The sequence below is a fragment of the Capricornis sumatraensis genome, chromosome 16 (genome assembly GCF_032405125.1).
Source record: "Capricornis sumatraensis isolate serow.1 chromosome 16, serow.2, whole genome shotgun sequence".
Lineage (NCBI taxonomy): Eukaryota > Metazoa > Chordata > Mammalia > Artiodactyla > Bovidae > Capricornis > Capricornis sumatraensis.
The window spans coordinates 7,149,021-7,169,502 of NC_091084.1; positions in this window are offsets into that span (position 1 = coordinate 7,149,021).

The window sequence follows — 20,482 nt, forward strand, 5'->3', positions numbered from 1 at the left end:
AACATTCAGAAAATGAAGATCATGGCATCCGGTCCCATCACTTCATGGCAAATAGATGGGGAAACAGTGGACACAGTGTCAGACTTTATTTTTGGGGGCTCCAAAATCACTGTAGATGGTGACCGCAGCCATGAAATTAAAAGACGCTTACTCCTTGGAAGGAAAGTTATCACCAACCTAGACAGCATATTCAAAAGCAGAGACATTACTTTGCCAACAAAGGTCCGTCTAGTCAAGGTTATGGTTTTTCCAGTGGTCATGTATGGATGTGAGAGTTGGACCATGAAGAAAGTTGAGCACCGAAGAATTGATGCTTTTGAACTGTGGTGTTGGAGAAGACTCTTGAGAGTTCCTTGGACTGCAAGGCGATCCAACAAGTCCATTCTAAAGGAGATCATCCCGGGTGTTCTTTAGAAGGAATGATGCTGAAGGTAAAACTCCAGTACTTTGGCCACCTCATGCGAAGAGTTGACTCATTGGAAAAGACTCTGATGCTGGGAGGGATTGGGCATGCTGGGAGGAGAAGGGGACGAGCGAGGATAAGATGGCTGGATGGCATCACCGACTCAATGGACCTGAGTTTAAGTGAACTCCAGGAGTTGGTGATGGACAGGGAGGCCCGGCGTGCTGTAGTTCATGGGGTTGCAAAGAGTCAGACACGGCTGAGCGACGGAACTGACCTGAAATGAACTGAACTGAACACTCTTAACTGTGATCCCTATTTATTCAATACTCTGGTGATTCTCAACCCCTGCTGTACATTAGAAGGACTTACTGAGCTTTTTATTTTATTTTTTAATTTTTTTTAACATATATCATAATACCCATTTTATTATATAACAGTACATGTGTACTTTATATTGTTAACACTATTTTTCACTTAGCACCACTATAAAATCATTTTAATATTTATACATAAATGTTTATCTCACTTTTAATTCAAAAACTATGAATTTTTTATCTTGATTATGAATAAATAATACCAAATTACTTTCTAAATCTTGTCATTTTATAAGAAGTAGATATTTATTATCTAGAAACATGTGTTAAATGTTCTTTTCCACCAGTACAGTATTGTACATTTTCCTCCCTACATTCTAATTTCTTTTTTGAATATCTCAGAGTCTCAAAACTAGCTGCTTGTCTGACAGGAATTTGTCAGTGCCTGGGGACCATCTCTACCGAGCTGAGATGGGTACAGGAATATAGGACTTTTTAAAAAGCAAGTGATTCTAATGTGTAATCAATGCTTAGAGCCACTGTAGTATTCCTTCTTGATCTCTGAGTTTATAAAACTTTCCATTTCTTAGTCTTGGTATTTGTCAACTGTGGGCACCAAATAGCTAAAGAAAGCTAGTCTTTGTGACTAAAGTGACCACCTCAGAAGTCACCTGTGATTGTTATTGTTGTTTGGTTACTAAGTCATATTGATTGTGACCCCATGGGCTTCAGCACATCAGGCTTCTCTGTCCTTCACTATCTCCCAAATTTGCCTCAAATTCATGTTCATTTAGGTGCTGATGCTATCTAACTATCTTATCCTTTGCCACCCTCTTCTCCTTTTGCCTTCAATCTTTCCCTACATCAAGGTCTTTTCCAATGAGACCTACTCTTTGAATCAGATGGCCAAAGTATTGGAGTTTCAGCTTCAGCATCAGTCCTTCCAATGAATATTCAGGACTGATTTCCTTTAGGATGGACTGCTTGGATCTCCTTGCAGTCCAAGGGACTCTCAGAAGTCTTCTCCAGCACCGCAGTTCAAAAGCATCAGTTCTTCAGCACTCAGCTCTTCTTATGATCCAGCTCTCATATCCATACCTGACTACTGGCAAAAGCATAGTTTTGACTATACAGACCTTTGTTGGCAGAGTGATGTCTCTGCTTTTTAATACACTGTCTAGGTTTCTCATATTCTTTCCAAGGAGCAAGTGTCTTTTAGTTTCTTGGCTATAGTCATCATTTGCAGTGATTTTGGAGCTTAACAAAATAAAATCTGTCAATGCTTTCACTTTTTCCCCTTCTATTCACCCCTTCTATTTTCCCCTTCTATATTTGTCATATATTGAGAAAAATATATAATCACTATGTGTAGCAAAACTAATAAAATGGACCCAGTACAAACCTGATGTGGGTTTCTCAAATGGTTCCAGAGGACAGGATTCATTTGTAGCAGACGAGTGATCTCACAACAGCTTTGTATGAATTCTGTGCTTCAGCTATGTTAGTGTTAATTCTCCTATTTTAAATATTTCTGTCACTCTTTTTGATAAATAAAGAATAACCACAATAGAAGTTAACAGTCCACAGTGAATTATCTACTACCGGGCCAGAAGTCCCAAGTAGTATTTTTCCCCTCCTTGCACTGAACAGAATATTAAAAGCCCTTTTATGTTGGTGTGAGTGTTTCCCACCAGCCCCTAGCTTCAGTCTGCATAATGCATTTCTATTTTCTGTGCTGTTCATACTTGTCCTTAGTTAATGATGCCTCTTTCATCTTCTGGGTTTATTCTTGTTTGTTTGAGTTTATGGGGTTTCTAAAAATTGGGTCTCTAAAGATAGTTTGTAGAACATTCAAATAGTGCAAATAGGTATATCTGAACTGAGAGGTATGTTTGAGTTCTGAGGGTCACCATGGAGAACCGCAAGCAAGCAGTGCCTTAGCTGACATTCAATTATGAGCACCTTCAGGTCTAACACTGCTTATTTTTTAAATTTTATGTTCCCTTTTTGAAATCTTTCCTCCAAATATTTACAAGGAAATGCGACTAATTCATTCTCATTTTGGTAAGGGAGTCGAAGAATCAAAGTATTGGTTATCATATTATTTTTTAGTTATTTTTTGAAAAGATTTTCTTGGTTCTCATCTGTGATTTTGCTACTTCAAACTAGAAAATTCTAAGTCTATATGTTATTTCTTAAGACCATAATCTGAAATTTAGATTAGATTAAATCTAATTTAATCGAAGTTAAATTTAACCTAAATTTAACTACATTTGAGAAAAATGTTTTTCCTATATGTTTTATGCTAAATTTATCCAAAACCACTTCTATATGTTAGCATGCATTTGTGACTAGGTATACAATGTGTCAAAAGAGTGCTGCCTCAATATTCAGGGTGAAGAATGGGGTGGCTGTGGCAACTTCTTAAAATAAGACAAAAGTGAAGCTTGCTGTATTGATTGACTCTTTCATGAAAATTTTCTCTATAGCTTGCACTCCTATTTGATAGCATTTTACCTACAGCAGATTTATTTCAAAATTGAAGTCAGTCCTTTCAAACGTTGCCAATGCTTTACCAACTAAGTTTATGTAATATTCTGAATCATATATTGTCATTTCAATAATCTTCACAGCATCTTCACCAGGAGCAGATTCTATCTCCAGAAGCCATTTTCTCTGCTCAACCCTAAGAAGCAACTCCTCATCCATGAAATTCATATCATGAGATTATAACAATTCAGTCACATCTGCAGGCTCCCCTTCCAGTTCTGGTTCTCTTGCTATTTCTACCACACCGGCAGTTACCTTCTCCACTGAAATCCTGACCCCTCAAAGTCATCTGTGAGGGTTGGAATCAACCTTTTTCAGACTCTTATTAAAGTTGACATTTTGACTTCTTCTCATGAATCACAAATGTTCTTAATGACATCTAGAATGGTGAACGCTTTCCAGAAAGTTTTCAATTTATTTTGCCCATATCCATTAGATGAGTCACTATCTTCAGCCCTATAGTCTTATGAAATGTGTTTCTTAAATAAAAGGATTTGAATGGTGAAATTTTTTCTTTATCCATGTGACGCAGAACAGATATTCTGTTAACAGGCAAGAAAACAACCCAAATCTCATTGCACATCTCCATCAGAGCTCGCGGATGACCAGATAGAATGTCAATGAACAGTAGTATTTTGAAAGGAATCTTTTTTTCTGAGCAGTAGGTGTCTAGTAAACTGTGTTGTAAACAGCTATGCTGTCATCCAGCCTTTGTTGTTCTATTTATAGAGCACAGGCAGAACAGATTTAGCATAATTCATAAGGGCCCTAGGATTTTCAGGATGGTAAGTGAGCTTTAACTTATAGAAGTTACCAGCTGCATTAACCTTTAACAAGAGAGTCAGCCTGTTCTTTAAATTTTGAATCTGGGTATTGACTTTTCTCTAGCAAAAGAGCCCAGCTTCTTCCAACAGAAGACCCTTTTGTCTATATTAAAAAATCTGTTGTTTAGTGCAGCCATAGCCACCTTCATGAATTATCTTAGCATGCTTTTCTGGATAACTTGCTGCCGTTCCTACTTTCCTATGTCAGCACTTGCTGCTTCACCCTGCACTTTTAGGTTATAGAGATGGCTTCATTCCTCAAACCTCATGAACCAACCTCTTCTAGCTTCAAACTTTTCCTGCCACTTCCTCACCTCTCTTAATAGTCACTGAATTGAATAGAGGCAGGGTCTTGATTTGGATTAGACTTTGGCTTAAGGGAATGTTGTGACTGGTTTGAACTTCTATTTAGACCTCCAAAACTGTCTCCACACCAGCCATAATGCTGTTTCATGTTCTTATCATATGTTTGCGGATGAGAGTAGCAGGTTTGACTTCCTACAAGAGTTTCCCTTTGCACTCACAGCTTGGCTAACTTAGTGTAAGAAGCGCAGCTCTCATTCTGTCTTAGGTTTCTGACATTCTCTCCTATTATTTCTCACTTCTGATTTAAAGTGAGAGACCTGTGACTCTCCCTTCCTCTTGAACATGTAGAGGCCATTGTAGTGTTATTAGCTGGCCTGATTTCAAATTTGCTGTATCTCAGGGAATAGGGAGGTCCAAAGAGAGGGAAAGAGGTGGGACAGCTGGCAATGGAACAGTCAGAACACACTTTAATTAAGTTCGCCATCTTACATTGTTTCTCGTAACCTAAACAGTTACTACAGTAACATCAAGTGTCATTAATTACAGATCACCATGACAACACAATAGCAATAATAATAAAGTTTGGAATATTATAAGAATTACCAAAATGTGACACAGAGACTCAAAGTGAGCAAATGTTACTGGAAGAATGGAGCAGATAAACTTGCTCAATGGATGGCTGCCACAAATCTTCAATTTGTCAAAAATGCAGTATATGCAAAGTGCAATAAAACAAGGTTGCACTCATCTCACACACTAGCAAAGTACTGCTCAAAATTCTCCAAGCCAGGCTTCAGCAATACGTGAACCGTGAACTTCCTGATGTTCAAGCTGGTTTTAGAAAAGGCAGAGGAACCAGAGATCAAATAGCCAACATCTGCTGGATCAAGGAAAAAGCAAGAGAGTTCCAGAAAAACATCTATTTCTGCTTTATTGACTATGCCAAAGCCTTTGACTGTGTGGATCACAATAAACTGTGGAAAATTCTGAGAGAGATGGGAATACCAGATTACCTGACCTGCCTCTTGAGAAATCTGTATGCAGGCCAGGAAGCAACAGTTAGAACTGGACATGGAACAACAGACTCGTTCCAAATAGGAAAAGAAGGACGTCAAGGCTGTACATTGTCACCCTGCTTATTTAAATTATATGCAGAGTACATCATGAGAAACGCTGGACTGGAAGAAACACAAGCTGGAATCAAGATTGCCGGGAGAAATATCAATAATCTCAGAAATGCAGATGACAACACCCTTATGGCAGGAAATGCAGATGACAACACCCTTATGGCAGAAAATGAAGAGGAGCTAAAAAGCCTCTTGATGAAAATGAAAGAGGAGAGCGAAAAAGTTGGCTTAAAGCTCAACATTCAGAAAATGAAGATCATGGCATCCGGTCCCATCACTTGATGGGAAATAGATGGGGAAACAGTGGAAACAGTGTCAGACTTTATTTTTTGGGGCTCCAAAATCACTGAAGATGGTGACTGCAGCCATGAAATTAAAAGATGCTTACTCCTTGGAAGAAAAGTTATGACCAACCTAGATGGAAAATTCAAAAGCAGAGACATTACTTTGCCAACAAACGTCCGTCTAGTCAAGGCTATGGTTTTTCCAGTAGTCATGTATGGATGTGAGAGTTGGACTGTGAAGAAGGCTGAGTGCCGAAGAATTGATGCTTTTGAAGTGTGGTGTTGGAGAAGACTCTTGAGAGTCCCTTGGACTGCAAGGAGATCCAACCAGTCCATTCTGAAGGAGATCGACCCTGGGATTTCTTTGGAAGGAATGATGCTAAAGCTGAAACTCCAGTACTTTGGCCACCTCATGCAAAGAGTTGACTCATTGGAAAAGACTTTGATGCTGGGAAGGATTGGGGGCAGGAGAAGAAGGGGACGACCGAGGATGAGATGGCTGGATGGCATCACTGACTCAGTGAATGCGAGTCTGAGTGAACTCCGGGGAGGCCTAGTGTGCTGCGATTCATGGAGTCACTAAGAGTCGGACATGACTGAGCGACTGAACTGAACTGAACTGATGTCTATACAAGTGGTTGGAGCTTCCCTGGTAGCTCAGTTGATAAAGAATCTGCCTGCCATGCAGGAAACATTTGTTTGATTCCTGGGTTGGGAAGCTCCCCTGGAGAAGGGATTGGTTACCCATTCCAGTATTCTTGGACTTCCCTGGTGGCTCAGATGGTAAAGAATCCACCTGCAATGCAGGAAACCTGGATTCTATCCCTGGGTTGGGAAGCTCCCCTGGAGGAAGGGATGGCAACCCACTCCAGTCTTCTTGCCTGGAGAATCCCATGGACAGAGGAGTGTGGTGGGCTACCGTCCATGGGTTGCAAAGAATTGGACATGACTGAGCAACTAAGCACAGCACATGTAAGAGTTTAGCTATTTTTCAATAAAGATATGTGAGATCTAGTAAAGTTCTTTGATAACGCTATTCATACTCTTAGTTCAGTTCAGTTCAGTCACTCAGTCATGTCCAACTCTTTGCGACCCCATGAGTCATAGCACGCCAGGCCTCCCTGACCATCACCAACTCCTGGAGTTTACCCAAATGCATGTCCATTGAGTCAGTGATGCCATCCAACCATTTCATCCTCTGTCATCCTCTTCTCCTCCTGCCCTCAATCTTTTCCAGCATCAGGGTCTTTTCAAATGCTTAACATAGCTGCTATTTCTTCAGCTCCTGATATGTACTAGAGACTTATCACAATATTATCTGTGATACCAATTGCAACCCTGAGCTGAGGATATTTATCTCCATATAACAGATGCAGAAACTTAAGAATGAAGAGCCAAAATGACCATCTTGAGGCATACAGCTGTCACATAACAAAGCAAGAATTTGGATTTATGTTTCTAACTAAGAACAAAAAGTGGATACTTTAGATCTGAAACCTACATGTTGTAAACATGTTTTTGTTACAACATTTTATAAACAATTTTTTAAAAAGACTAGTATTTATTTCATTTTCTTTTCAGCTTTTGTCTGGGATAAAAATATAAAGCAATTAAAATTTTTTAATTTAATTAATCTACAAAGTTGTGCTGGTTTTTGCACACTTATGGGAGGTAGTGGTGGTGGTGACATCAGTGGGAATCAAAGTCAGAGACTCTCAAAGGGGAGGCTACCCTCAGTGGGATGATGTCAATGAGTTAAACTCTTAACTTTTTTTTTTTATATTTGGAAAAAATAAAATGATTATTTGTTCAATGAAAGTTACAAAAATGATAAAGAATGCAGTATGTTTTTTTTACCCAGATTCATCTATCATTAGTATTTTGTCCCATTTCCTTTCTTTGTATGCAAACACGTGTTTTTCTTTTTCCTGAACATTTGAAAATAAGTTGCATACATTATGGTTTTTTACTCTTAGACAATTCTATGTGAATTTCCTAAGAAAAGAAATGGCCTTTTATATAGCAATAGTTTGGTCATCAACTTCAGTGAATTTAACTCAGTAAAATTATCAAATATAATTGTCTACTTCACTTTTGCCAGTTTATCTACATGGGAATGTCCTTTCTAGCATTGTTTTCCCTCCAGAAGAGGATGCAGCCAAGAACACATGTTGTATTTACCTCTGGTGCCTCCTTTAATCTGGAAGAGTTCTCCAGCTTGCTCTGTCTTATAAGACATTAATATTTCTGAAGAATACAATCAGTGACCCATTTTCTAATAACCCCTTATTTTCAAGCAGAAATTCTTTTTTCAGAGCTTATCTTTGCTTAAACTTTACAGTGATTTTACATATGGCCAGTTAGAACTGGAATCAAGCCATGTGTGTCAGTGCCAGAGATGCTAAGATGTATGGAGATTTTTTTTTTTAGTTGCTTTCTTTTTCTTTTTAAAGAAGGACAATTGCTTTACAGAATTTTGCTGTTTTATGTCAAACCTCAACATGAATCAGCCATAGGTATATACATATCCCCTCCGCTTTGAACCTCCCTCCTCATCCCACCCCTCTAGGTTGATACAGAGCCCCTGTTGAGTTTCCTGAGCCATATAGCAAATTCCCATTGGCTATCTGTTTTACATATGGGAATGTAAGTTTCCATGTTGCTCTTTCCATGCATCTCACCCTCTCCTCCCCTCTCCCCATGTCCATTAGTCTATTATCTATGTCTGTTTCTCCACTGTTGCCCTGAAAATAATTCTTCAGTACGATTTTTCTAGATTCCATATATATGTTAGAGTACGATATTCATCTTTCTCTTTCTGACTTACTTCACTCTGTATAATAGGCTCTAGATTCATCCATCTCATTAGAACTGACTCAAATACATTCCTTTTTATGGCTGAGTAACATTCCATTGTGTATATGTACCACAACTTCTTTATCCATTCATCTGTCGACAGACATCTAGATTGCTTCCATGTTCTAGCTATTGTAAATAGTGATGCAATGAACAATGGGATACATGTGTCTCTTTTCATTTTGGTTTCCTCAGGGTATATGCCTAGGAGTGGTACTGCTATGTCAGATCACAATAAACTGTGGAAAATTCTGAGAGAGATGGGAATACCAGACCACCTGATCTGCCTCTTGAGAAATCTGTATGCAGGCCAGGAAGCAACAGTTAGAACTGGACATGGAACAACAGACTCGTTCCAAATAGGAAAAGGAGGATGTCAAGGCTGTATACTGTCACCCTGCTTATTTAACTTATATGCAGAGTACATCATGAGAAACGCTGGGCTGGAAGAAACACAAGCTGGAATCAAGATTGCTGGGAGAAATATCAATAACCTCAGATATGCAGGTGACACCACCCTTATGGCAGAAAGTGAAGAGGAGCTAAAAAGCCTCTTGATGAAAGTGAAAGAGGAGAGTGAAAAAGTTGGCTTAAAGCTCAACATTCAGAAAACGAAGATCATGGCCTCTGGTCCCATCACTTCATGGGAAATAGATGGGGAAACAGTGGAAACAGTGTCAGACTTTATTTTTTGGGGCTCCAAAATCACTGCAGATGGTGACTGCAGCCATGAAATTAAAAGACGCTTACTCCTTGGAAGAAAAGTTATGACCAACTTATATAGCATATTAAAAAGCAGAGACATTACTTCTCTAACTAAGGTCTGTCTAGTCAAGGCTATGGTTTTTCCAGTAGTCATGTATGGATGTGAGAGTTGGACTGTGAAGAAGGCTGAGTGCCGAAGAATTGATGCTTTTGAAGTGTGGTGTTGGAGAAGACTCTTGAGAGTCCCTTGGACTGCAAGGAGATCCAACCAGTCCATTCTGAAGGAGATCAACCCTGGGATTTCTTTGGAAGGAATGGTGCTAAAGCTGAAACTCCAGTACTTTGGCCACCTCATGCGAAGAGTTGACTCATTGGAAAAGACTCTGATGCTGGGAGGGGTTGGGGGCAGGAGGAGCAGGGGACGACAGAGGACGAGATGGCTGGATGGCATCTCACTGACTCGATGGACGCGAGTCTGAGTGAACTCCGGGAGTTGGTGATGGACAGGGAGGCCTGGCATGCTGTGATTCATGGGGTCGCAAAGAGTTGGACACAACTGAGCGACTGAACCGAACTGATGGTGGTTTTATTCCTAGTTGTTTAAGGAGTCTCCACACTGTCTTCCATAGTGGCTGTATCAATTTACATTTTCACCAACAGTGCAATAGTGTTCCCTTTTCTCCACACCCTCTCCAGCACTTACTGTTTGTAGATTTTTTGACGATGGCCATTCTGACTGGTGTGAGGTGATATCTCATTGTAGTTTTGATTTGCATTTCTCTAATAATGAGCAATATTAAGCATCTTTTCATGTTTTTGTTAGCCATCTGTATGTCTTTTTGGAGAAATGTCTGTTTAGGTCTTTTTCCCACCTTTTGATTGGGTTGTTTATTTTTCTGGTATTGAGTTGTATGAGCTGCTTGTACATTTTGGAAATTAATCCTTTGTTAGTTGTTTCATTTGCTATTATTTTCTCCCATTGTGAAGGTTGTTTTTTCACCTTGTTTATAGTTTCCTTTGCTGTGCAAAAGCTTTTAAGTTTAATCAGGTCCCACTTGTTTGCTTTTGTTTTTATTTCCATTACTCTAGGAGGTGAGTAATAGAGGATCTTGCTTTGATTTATGTTATGGAATGTTCTGCCTATGTTTTCCTCTAAGAGTTTTATAGTTTCTGGTCTTACATTTAGGTCTTTAATCCATTTTGTGTATATCTTTGTGCTTGGTGTTAGGAACTGTTCTAATTTCATTCTTTTACACGTAGCTGTCCAGTTTTCCCAGCACCATTTATTGAAGAGGCTGTCTTTGCCCCATTGTATATTCTTGCCTCCTTTGTCAAAAATAAGGTACCCATAAGTGCATAGGTTTATGTCTGGGCTTTCTATCTTGTTCCACTGGTCTATATTTCTGCTTTTGTGCCAGTACCATACAGTCTTGATGACTGTATAATCTAGTATAATCTGAAATCAGGAAGGTTGATTCCTCCAGCTCCATTCTTTTTTCTTAAGACTGCTTTGACTATTTGGGATAATTTGTATTTCCATATGAATTATGAAATTTTTTGTTTTAATTCTGTGTAAAGTACCATTGGTAATTTTATAGGGATCATATTGAATCTGTAGATTGTGTTTGGTAGTATAGTCATTTTCACAATATTGATTCTTCCTACTCAATAACATGGAATATCTCTTCATCTGTTTATGTCATCTTTGATTTCTTTAATTAGTGTCATAATTTTCTGTGTACAGTTCTATTGTCTCTTGGATAGGTTTATTCCTAGTTATTTATTTCTTTTTGTTGAAATGGTGAATGGGATTGATTCCTTAATTTCTCTTGATGGTTTTTCTCTGGAGACTCAGTCACTCCCCTGTTAAGTATGGCCCTAGAAGAAGTCTTGTAAGTACATGTCAGGAGACATACTAAGAATTTTTACAGGAACATAATTTATCATAGTAAGAAAAAAATGACAATTAAAATGTTCCAGAAGAGACTGCATAAGCAAATTTTGTTCAATTCATATTGAAAAAACAAAGGCCACAAGATAGATGTCATTCATATAAAAATAAAAAACAAAGGAAGGCAATGCCAAAGAATGTTCAAATAACCATACAATTGCACTTATTTCACATGCTAGAAAGATTATGTTCAAAATCCTCCAAGTGAGGCTTTAGCAGTATGTGAACTAAGAACTTCCAGATGTACAAGCTGGATTTAGAAAAGGCAGAGGAACCAGCGATCAAATTGCCAACATCCACTGGATCATAGAAAAAGCAAGGGAGTTCCAAAAAAAATCTGCCTCTACTTCACTGACTATGTTAAAGCCTCTGTCTGCATGGATCACAACAAACTGTGGAAAATTCTTAATGAGATGGGAATACCAGACTACCTTACCCACCTGCTGAGAAATCTGTATGCAGGTCAAGAAGCAACAGTTCAAACCAGACATGGAAAAACAGACTGGTTCCAAATTTGGAAAAGACCACGTCAAGGCTGAATATTGTCTTATACTCTGCTTATTTAACTTATATGCAGAGCTGTTGTTGTTCAGTCCCTCACTCATGTCTGACTCTTTGTGATCCCATGGACTGCAGCATGCCAGGCTTCCCTGTTGTTCACCATCTCCCCAAGCTTGCTCAAACTCATGTCCATTGAGTCTTTGATGCCACCCAACCATCTCATCCTCTGTCATCCCTGTCTCTTCCTGCCCTCAATCTTTCCCAACATCAGGGTCTTTTCCAATGAGTCAGCTCTTTGCATTAGGTGGCCAAAGTATTAGAGCTTCATTTTTCATCAGTCTTTCTAATGAATATTTAAGATTGATTTCCTTTAGGATTGACTGGCTCCATCTCCTTGCAGTCCAAGGGACTCTCAAGAGTCTTCTCTAACACTACAGTGCTCAAAAGCATCAAGTCTTCTTTATCGTCCAACTCTTCCATCCAAATATGACTACTGGAAAAACCATAGCTTCAGCTATACGGACTTTTATTGGCAAAGTAAAGTCTCTGCTTTTTAATACACTGTGTAGGTTTGTCATAGCTTCTATGCAGAGTATATCATGCAAAATACCAGCCTGGATGAAGCTCAAGCTGGAATCAAGATTGCCAGGAGAAATACCAACAACTGCAGATATGAAGATGATATCACTTTAATGGCAGAAAGTGAAGAGGAATTAAAGAGCCTCTTGATGAAAGTGAAAGAAGAAAGTGAAAATTTGGCTTAAAGCTCAGCATTAAAAAACAAAGATCGTGGCATCCAGCCCATCACTTCATGGCAAATAGTTGGGGAAAAAGTGGAAACAGTGGCAGATTTTCTTTTCTTGGGCTCCAAAATTACCACAGATGGTGACTGCAGCCATGAAATTAAAGGATATTCATTCCATGGAAGAAAAGCTATGACCAACCTAGACAGCATATTAAAAAGCAGAGATATCAATTTGCTGACAACGGTCTGTCTGGTCAAAGCTGTGTTTTTTCCAGTAGTCATGTATGGATGTGAGAGTTGGACATCCATGAAGAGTCTCAAAAGAATTATAAAAAACAAAGGGTTATTTTCTTGAATGCAGAGTAGGATATGAGATCCTGAAAACATATGAAGGAAGTTAAGCAGTGCTAGTTAATGTCCTTTTTTAAAGCTGTGTTAGTACAGGCAATCATTCTGTTATTCTTTATGCTGTATATACACATTGTGCATATCTGTATGTTTGACATATTCACAGGGTTCTCTATAGGAAAAATAAAAGCATGGTCTTGATTTCATTATCACTCTTATATCATGAAGGGAAAGCCCTCAAGGCCCCTTGAACCGTACGGTGCGTGCAAAAGACACTCAGAATTTGGAGTATAGACTGAGAGTTGAGTTCTGGGAGCTGAGTTCACAATTCAAAATATTTCCTCCCCATATTCCCTTCCTAAGTTTTATGGAGGTGACTTTTCAATGAAAACACATAATGTAACAAGTATTTTGACTGGTACTGTCAATTTTTCTTATCTTCTTGCCAGAAACTCTGCTGTAGTAAATATTTGTCAGGTTGAAGAACTGATCAACCTGTGGTGCTGAAGTGGCCCTGCTCATTCCTTTTTAGCAAACTCGCCAAAGAATTCAACTTTGCTGACTTTGTTCTTTCCTTGAGGGGAGGGAGTGCTGAGTGAGTTTTCTCCCTTTTATTTTACCAGTTTGTTTGCTGAGCAAGTCACCCAACCTGGCCTTGTTTTTCTCATTAGGAAAATGTTCATCATAAATGAATATAATTACCTATCTACTTCTCTTTCATCTATCAATTATTTGGAGCAGTGCTTAGCTTGCAGTCAGTGCTAAGTCTTAGTTATTGTTATTATATTGATACATTGGTCATATACAGACTTGGTTTTGAACAAAATGCTACAGATGACAATATCTGATAAAACTTTGGTTTATCTCGTGAACACAAAATGGATTTTTAACACTGGAAAAACAGTCACAAATAAGCCAGATAGTGGAAAACTTGAGAATACTACAATTAAATCATTCTCAGCTTGTTATTTCTAAATAGTGAATTAATGGTTACATAGATTGTGATTTATAATTTATTTTAGCATTTAAATTCACATTCAGCATCAAGATATTAAAACTGTAACTCAAAGTTAAATTTATACTAGTTTATATAATGTTATGATGTGACATTTCATTTGCTCTCCAAATTACACTTTGGAATGGGAACAGTGATTCACATCTCATAAATGAAGAAACCTAAGCTCAGAAGGATGCAATATCTTGGCAAATCTGGGGTAACGTTAAGACTGGGAGCCTGGGGTCCTAACCCCACGTCCAGGACTCTTGCCACTCTGTAGTTATATATATGCCTTTAAATTGACTTCAGTAAACTCTCCCTTGACTCACTACTTCTCTTACCGCTGTAGATATTAAACTTTACAGTTACATACATATCTGATTGCAGCTATACGCAAGGTAGAAATGTCCTGTTTGTTTTTGACTTAAAATAATTAATCATATACCAGTTATATACAAATCCCAATGAACCTATACTTGAGGTTATAAAAAGTTGAATAAAATAATTTCTACAGCAACAGTACTACAAATAGACTAGAAAGCTTGCAAATAAAGGGACTCTGAAAGGAATTATCTCAGTATGTGAAAAGTTAATGTTTACACATTGTTTCAAGTTTATATTTTTATTTCCTTTCATTTTAAAAACCTAGTGTTTGAATTATGAAAGCAATACAGTCTCAGAGCATTTGAAAAATGTAAAAATATACCCAGTGTAAAGCAAAAATTACTTATCATTCTACCCAGAGATAAATATAATTAAATATTTTAAATACCTCCCTCTCAATCAGAGATATGCCATATACATGTTTACTCATTAAATTATACGATATAACATATGGTATATCTTTTTCCACGATCATTATGTCATAAACATTTCTTTTTTAAATTATCATATGAAGGCCAAACACAATTTAGTCCAGGGATGCTTATCACAGTCACCATGGATGGTGAGTTGAGGCTGGTCTGAATGCCTTCCGGGGCCAAGATGGATGTCATTGATCACTTCAGCTGAAGATAGAACGTATTTCCTACCACCATTTAGTTAGATGACTCCCCATATAGGGAAAACTGTCCACAAGGAGCACATAAATAATGAGGCAGTTATTCTCCACTAAGTAACCCTAGGCAGTCTCATTTTGGAAAGATCCACAAAGATCTTGTGGATCAGATAAAGATCCACTGTCTGATGGATAAATGACCTATAGGTAGTGCTTTTCTATATACTTGCAGTTCTTCTAGGCAATGGCGCCCCACTCCAGTACTCTCGCCTGGAAAATCCCATGGACAGAGGAGCCTGGTAGGCTGCAGTCCATGGGGCCGCTACGAGTCAGACAACTACTGAGCAGCTTCACTTTCACTTTTCACTTTCATGCATTGGAGAAGGAAATAGCAACCCACTCCAGTGTTCTTGCCTGGAGAATCCCAGGGACAGGGGAGCCTGGTGGGCTGCTGTCTATGGGGTCACACAGAGTCGGACACAACTGAAGCAAATTAGCAGCAGCAGTTCTCCTGTGGCCACCCAGAAAGTGGCCAGAAGTGCAAGTGCCTTTGGAGGCAGGCAGGTTAATGTCTGACTTTCACATGAGGAGTGCAGTCCCAAAGGTACCCCTGGTGTCACTGGAAAAACAGTTTTTGTTTACAGCCATTGTCCACCCAGCTGGGTCCTGCCTCAGTCAGAGAGCTCAGGTTGTTAAGTGCTTCCAACTCAGGGTTCTCAGTTCAGTTTGAGAGTTAGAGTTGAGCCCTTGTTTTTGGAGGGACTGTCTGAGTCCTGTTCTGTTTGTCCATGCCACTGATCAAGTGGCTTTTATACGCTCCATCGAGGGTTTGTAGTCTCTCTTGATAAATTAAGTAAATGAAGTGCAGAGTGAAATAGTTCAGGGAGAGCATCTCTGCTCCAATAAAAGAACCAGGTTCCTTCTATGTTGCTGCTCCGTCTGTTGTGGCCATAAACACGTCTCAAGATGACAGTGGCCTTGTGCCCAGCAGAACAGAGGAAGAAATGAAGCGAGAGAATGACATATTGATCGTGTCCTATGAGGAAGGCTCTTAGAAGTTGCCATGTGATATCTGTGCTCACAATCTTTTGGGCAGAAGTGAGTCATCTGGTCACACTTGAATCTAAGAGAAATTCGGAATTGATTTTATTCTGAGTACCCAGATAAACATTGTATTATGGCAATCAGTTCAGTTCAGTTCAGTCGCTCAGTCATGTTCGACTCTTTGCAACCCCATGAACCACAGCACGCCAGGCCTCCCTGTCCATCACCAACTCACAAAATCCACCCACACTCATGTCCATTGAGTCACTGATGCCATCCAGCCATCTCATCCTCTGTCATCCCCTTCTCCTCAGGAGAATAAGTAGCAGTCTCTAACGTGGGAAGAGTTGTGACTGAAATTATAAACCGTTAGCAAATGCAGCATTGTTAAGGATATAGCAACTACAGTAGAACCAGCCCTGTTCAGCCAAACTCCTATTTTAATAACTGGTTGATATTTCAAATGGAAATAAAGCAACTTCCAAATAATATGGGTGTCACTGACTTTAATAAACATTCAGATTCTACATTTAGGCTATGATGTGATTCCATTATTCTTTCTGTGTGGGTTAAGTCGGTATCTTCACTGCCATGTGAGCTTTCTATAAAATGCAAACTTCATGTTTTATTCTCTACCCGTACTTTGCTAACCAATAACTAGTCCCCTTTGAAAACCAGGAGAAATCAAAGATTATCTATCCATCCACCCTCCTGTCTCTGCTTTTCTCTTATTTTCTACTGATTTAAACTCTTTTTAAATGGTTTTCAGGAACTGTTTTTCTTCAGGAAAAGAGGGAGGAGGATAAATTAGGCATAGAATAATCAGAAGTAATTAAGACCAACACAGTACTTTGGCTGATACTTGCTTTTCCCCTTTAAGGTAAAAAAAATGCTGATTATCATGTCTACATGTATGGAAATTACCAACATAAGTAGAGATGTTTACTCTATCTCAACAGGCTCTTTTTTTTTTCCCCCCTTAGCTTAGGCTTATTTTTCTTGTCCTTCTACCAATGACTTAACTATTTGAATATGTCTTGTGTGAGAGGTTTACGGTATTAACATTTAGAAGAGCTTCAGATAAACTAAGAGGTGAACTGGTTTGGGCTTTTGGACCCTGACAAGTATACCTCTACTCCTGATAGCACAGATTCTCTGGTGCCAATCACAGAATCCACCTCTTTCATGATATTAATTTTCCTCCTAGCTGCAATGTTAGAAAATCTCAAGTTCCCAATAAACAAAAAGCATTTAGGAAGGTAGGACTATGAAGCAAAAATAAAACAGCATAAACAAAATTCCAACCAGTCTCTATCCAACAAGTCTTATCATTTCTGAAGAATTTTGACTTAAAAACTACATATCCAAATAAGTTATCTTCTTCATAGTTATATAGGGAAATTGAGGCTGCCCTTGCTCAAATATTTTTAGAACTTCTCTCTCAAATTTCCTTAAGTACTTTTGGATAGTCTTAACTATCCTTAATGATGGGAAATACATAAGGTTTGAGTATGCATTTGATTTTGGGAACAATCTAAACTTGAGACATATCTGATTATTAAGTTGTCTGGAAGTGGTTTTAGTCACTGATCTAATAAATATGTATTGAGCTCCAATGTAAATAAACCCAGCAATGTATGAAAAGTACACTTCCTACTCTCGAGATGCTTAATGTGTAAGAGGGCCAAAACCAAAGGGCAAGGTGGCGGATTTTGAGTCTAACGTACTTCATTCTGTATGTTTCTGGTGTGTTCCCGGGGCCCTCTGCAGTCTTGTCCTGGGCATGTTTGGGAGTTTACTGGTCAGATCCCTTTGTACTCACACTTTCCAGAGGAGATGGGTGGCAAGGAATAATTTATACACATTTTATTTTGGCAAATGGAAATGAGTGAACGGAAGTCAAATGTTAGAAACTCTCCACGTGTCTCAATCACGTGGAGTGATTGTTATTTCTGTTTCCTTACATCAGTCTCCACCTCTCTTTCAGGACTTACAGCACAAGGTCTCAGAACAAAAAAATAAAACGTTCACAGATTTCTGGAGAAACGCTTAACACTGTTAAACTCACGGTTTCTGCGCTTAAACTTTGTATGTCCAGGTGCTAAAAATTACAAAAATTAAAAGATGAACAAAGGACTGATGGGAGGGAGGGAGTGCTGTCTTCTTCCTGAGCATATTTTTCTTACTTGCTTTTGCCGTTTTAATTCTGCCTTTATTTTCATTTCTGCTAATGTCTTCTTTCTAAACATGGTTTTTGTTTTTTCTTATTTGCTTTGACTTTTCAATTCCACTTTTATTTTTCTTGTCATTCTGTGCTGGTCTGAAGAATTTTGAATAGATGTGATAAGCTGTATCTTCTTCATTTTAAAGAGAATGTTTCTATTTCCCCATTAAGAATGACCTTTGCTGGTTTTTTTGTTTGTTTGTTTGTTTTCCCCTTAGATATTCACTATCCATGAAAAGAAGTTCCTTTCTATTCCTGGTTCACTGAAGTTTTTATTTTTAAAATCATTGTCCTGATTGGGCCATTCCACCATCTCAGGGTCCGGGGATCTAAAACTATTGTTTGTTGCTTCTACTAATGAGAATTTCACTGTGTTCTTCTGAAGTTTCAGAGTTCCCATTAATTAAAAAAAAAAAAAAAAAACTTCTCCTGTACTGTTTTTGGCCATACATTTTGTCATAATACTAATGGCTTGCGTACACAGCAAATCCATGCCTCTGAACTGGGAAAGATGAAAATGCGACTGTAAAAGGAACATGAAGGGTTTCACTGGTTTAGAAATTGTTTAAAATTTTTAAAAATTCTTAAAAAAATATAAACACCAGAGTATGCTAATATTTGTTCATTTTGGAAGACCAACAAATGTATTTTCTATCCTTTGTAACTTAAATTTTCAAAGTTAGTTTTCCAGAAAGAAAGGAGCTGATTAGCCCACTCTTGATAAGCTTTGATTAAACAACATATACAGAAGTCGAATTAGTCACTCCATCCTCTGAAATTCTACAGCCCTTTGCTGGTATGTCACATAATAGATTTCATTGTACTATAACTTTTTTCTATATCTTTTTATGTAATATATATTAAATACAAAATATGACTGGAGAAGGAAATGGCTACCCACTCCAGTAGTCCTGCCTGGAGAATCCCATGGACAGAGGAGCCTGGTGGGCTGCTGTCCATAGGGTCGCACAGAGTCGGACACGACTGAAGCAACTTAGCAGCAGCAGCAGTAATATGACTATCATTAAAAGAATTTACAGAGATATCGTTTTTACTTCTCACTATCTTATTAGGTCTTAAATCTCTCAAAAGCATGGACAGTGTATTCAGCTCTGTATTCCTGGGATATGGCCAGTGTCTGGATCATGTTATTTTATTGCTCAAAGTGTTACAATTCACAAGCACAAGGTTTGGAATGAGAAGATCAATTAAAGGCCTTATGCTTCTTTAATGTTTTTTTCAGTCATTTTATGCCTTGTCTTGAAGGCATTTTAGGAGTGTGCTTTTGCCGCTGGATAGGAGGGGGCAAGGACAGCTAGCGAGCCCCTCCCTGCTTCCATTCTCTGAGCTCCCCAGCTAAACCACATTTCCCATACCCTAGAAAGCAGGTGCAGCCATGCGATTCAGTTCTCTCTAATGGAATGTAAACAGAAGCTGTGTGTTACATTTCCAGACACAGCCCACAAAACCTTCCCTGTATACTCCTTCCTGCTTTTCCCTTTCTGTTTATTTAAAACTTTCAGCCATTGTAGAATTTTACTGTTCCACAGAAACACAAGGGAAAGCCATGTACTGGAGAAATTACAACTTTTCATCATTTAATTATTCTATTTGTAAAATTCTTATCCTGGATTCTGTGCAATTATTCCCCATTTCTTTTGCATTACTTTGAGATGCTGGGTTATTTAACTAAAATATAATGCATCCTTCAATGTTTTTTTTTTTTTTTTTAACATTTTCAGTCAGATTTTATTAAAAAAAAAAAAAGCAGCAGATCAACATTACAATTCAAGAACCTAATCTAAATACGCACTTGACAATGAAGCACATCCAAAAATGGAGTGAAAAAACTTTTCCAAAAACCATCAAACGTATCATCTCCAAATACCCAATTATAAATCACTTCTGCAGGCCTTTTGTTGAGTGGAATCATAAACAAAAACAGAAGATTTATTGCTGTGAAAACAAATCTGTAGTACAGTAGTATGAATCTTGGGTGTTAAGTAAGCATAATCAGCTGAATCAAGTTAGGAAGTTGAAACTCTAATAAGAAATTTGTGTGTGTGTGTGAGCAAAGTCTGTAAGCCAGTTGACCCAAGAACAACTGAGATATCTAACTTGTTCACTGAGACCAGACACCACTTTAAATCTCCATTTTTTGAAGGCAATTAAAAATTGCAATTCCAACAGCCCACAAACCAAAAAAAAAAAAAAAAAAAAACTGTAGAAAGCAATTAAAACTACGTTCAAAGAGCCACTTTTTTCAGCTCAATTTCAGCACCCCAAGGAAAAAAAAACATCCA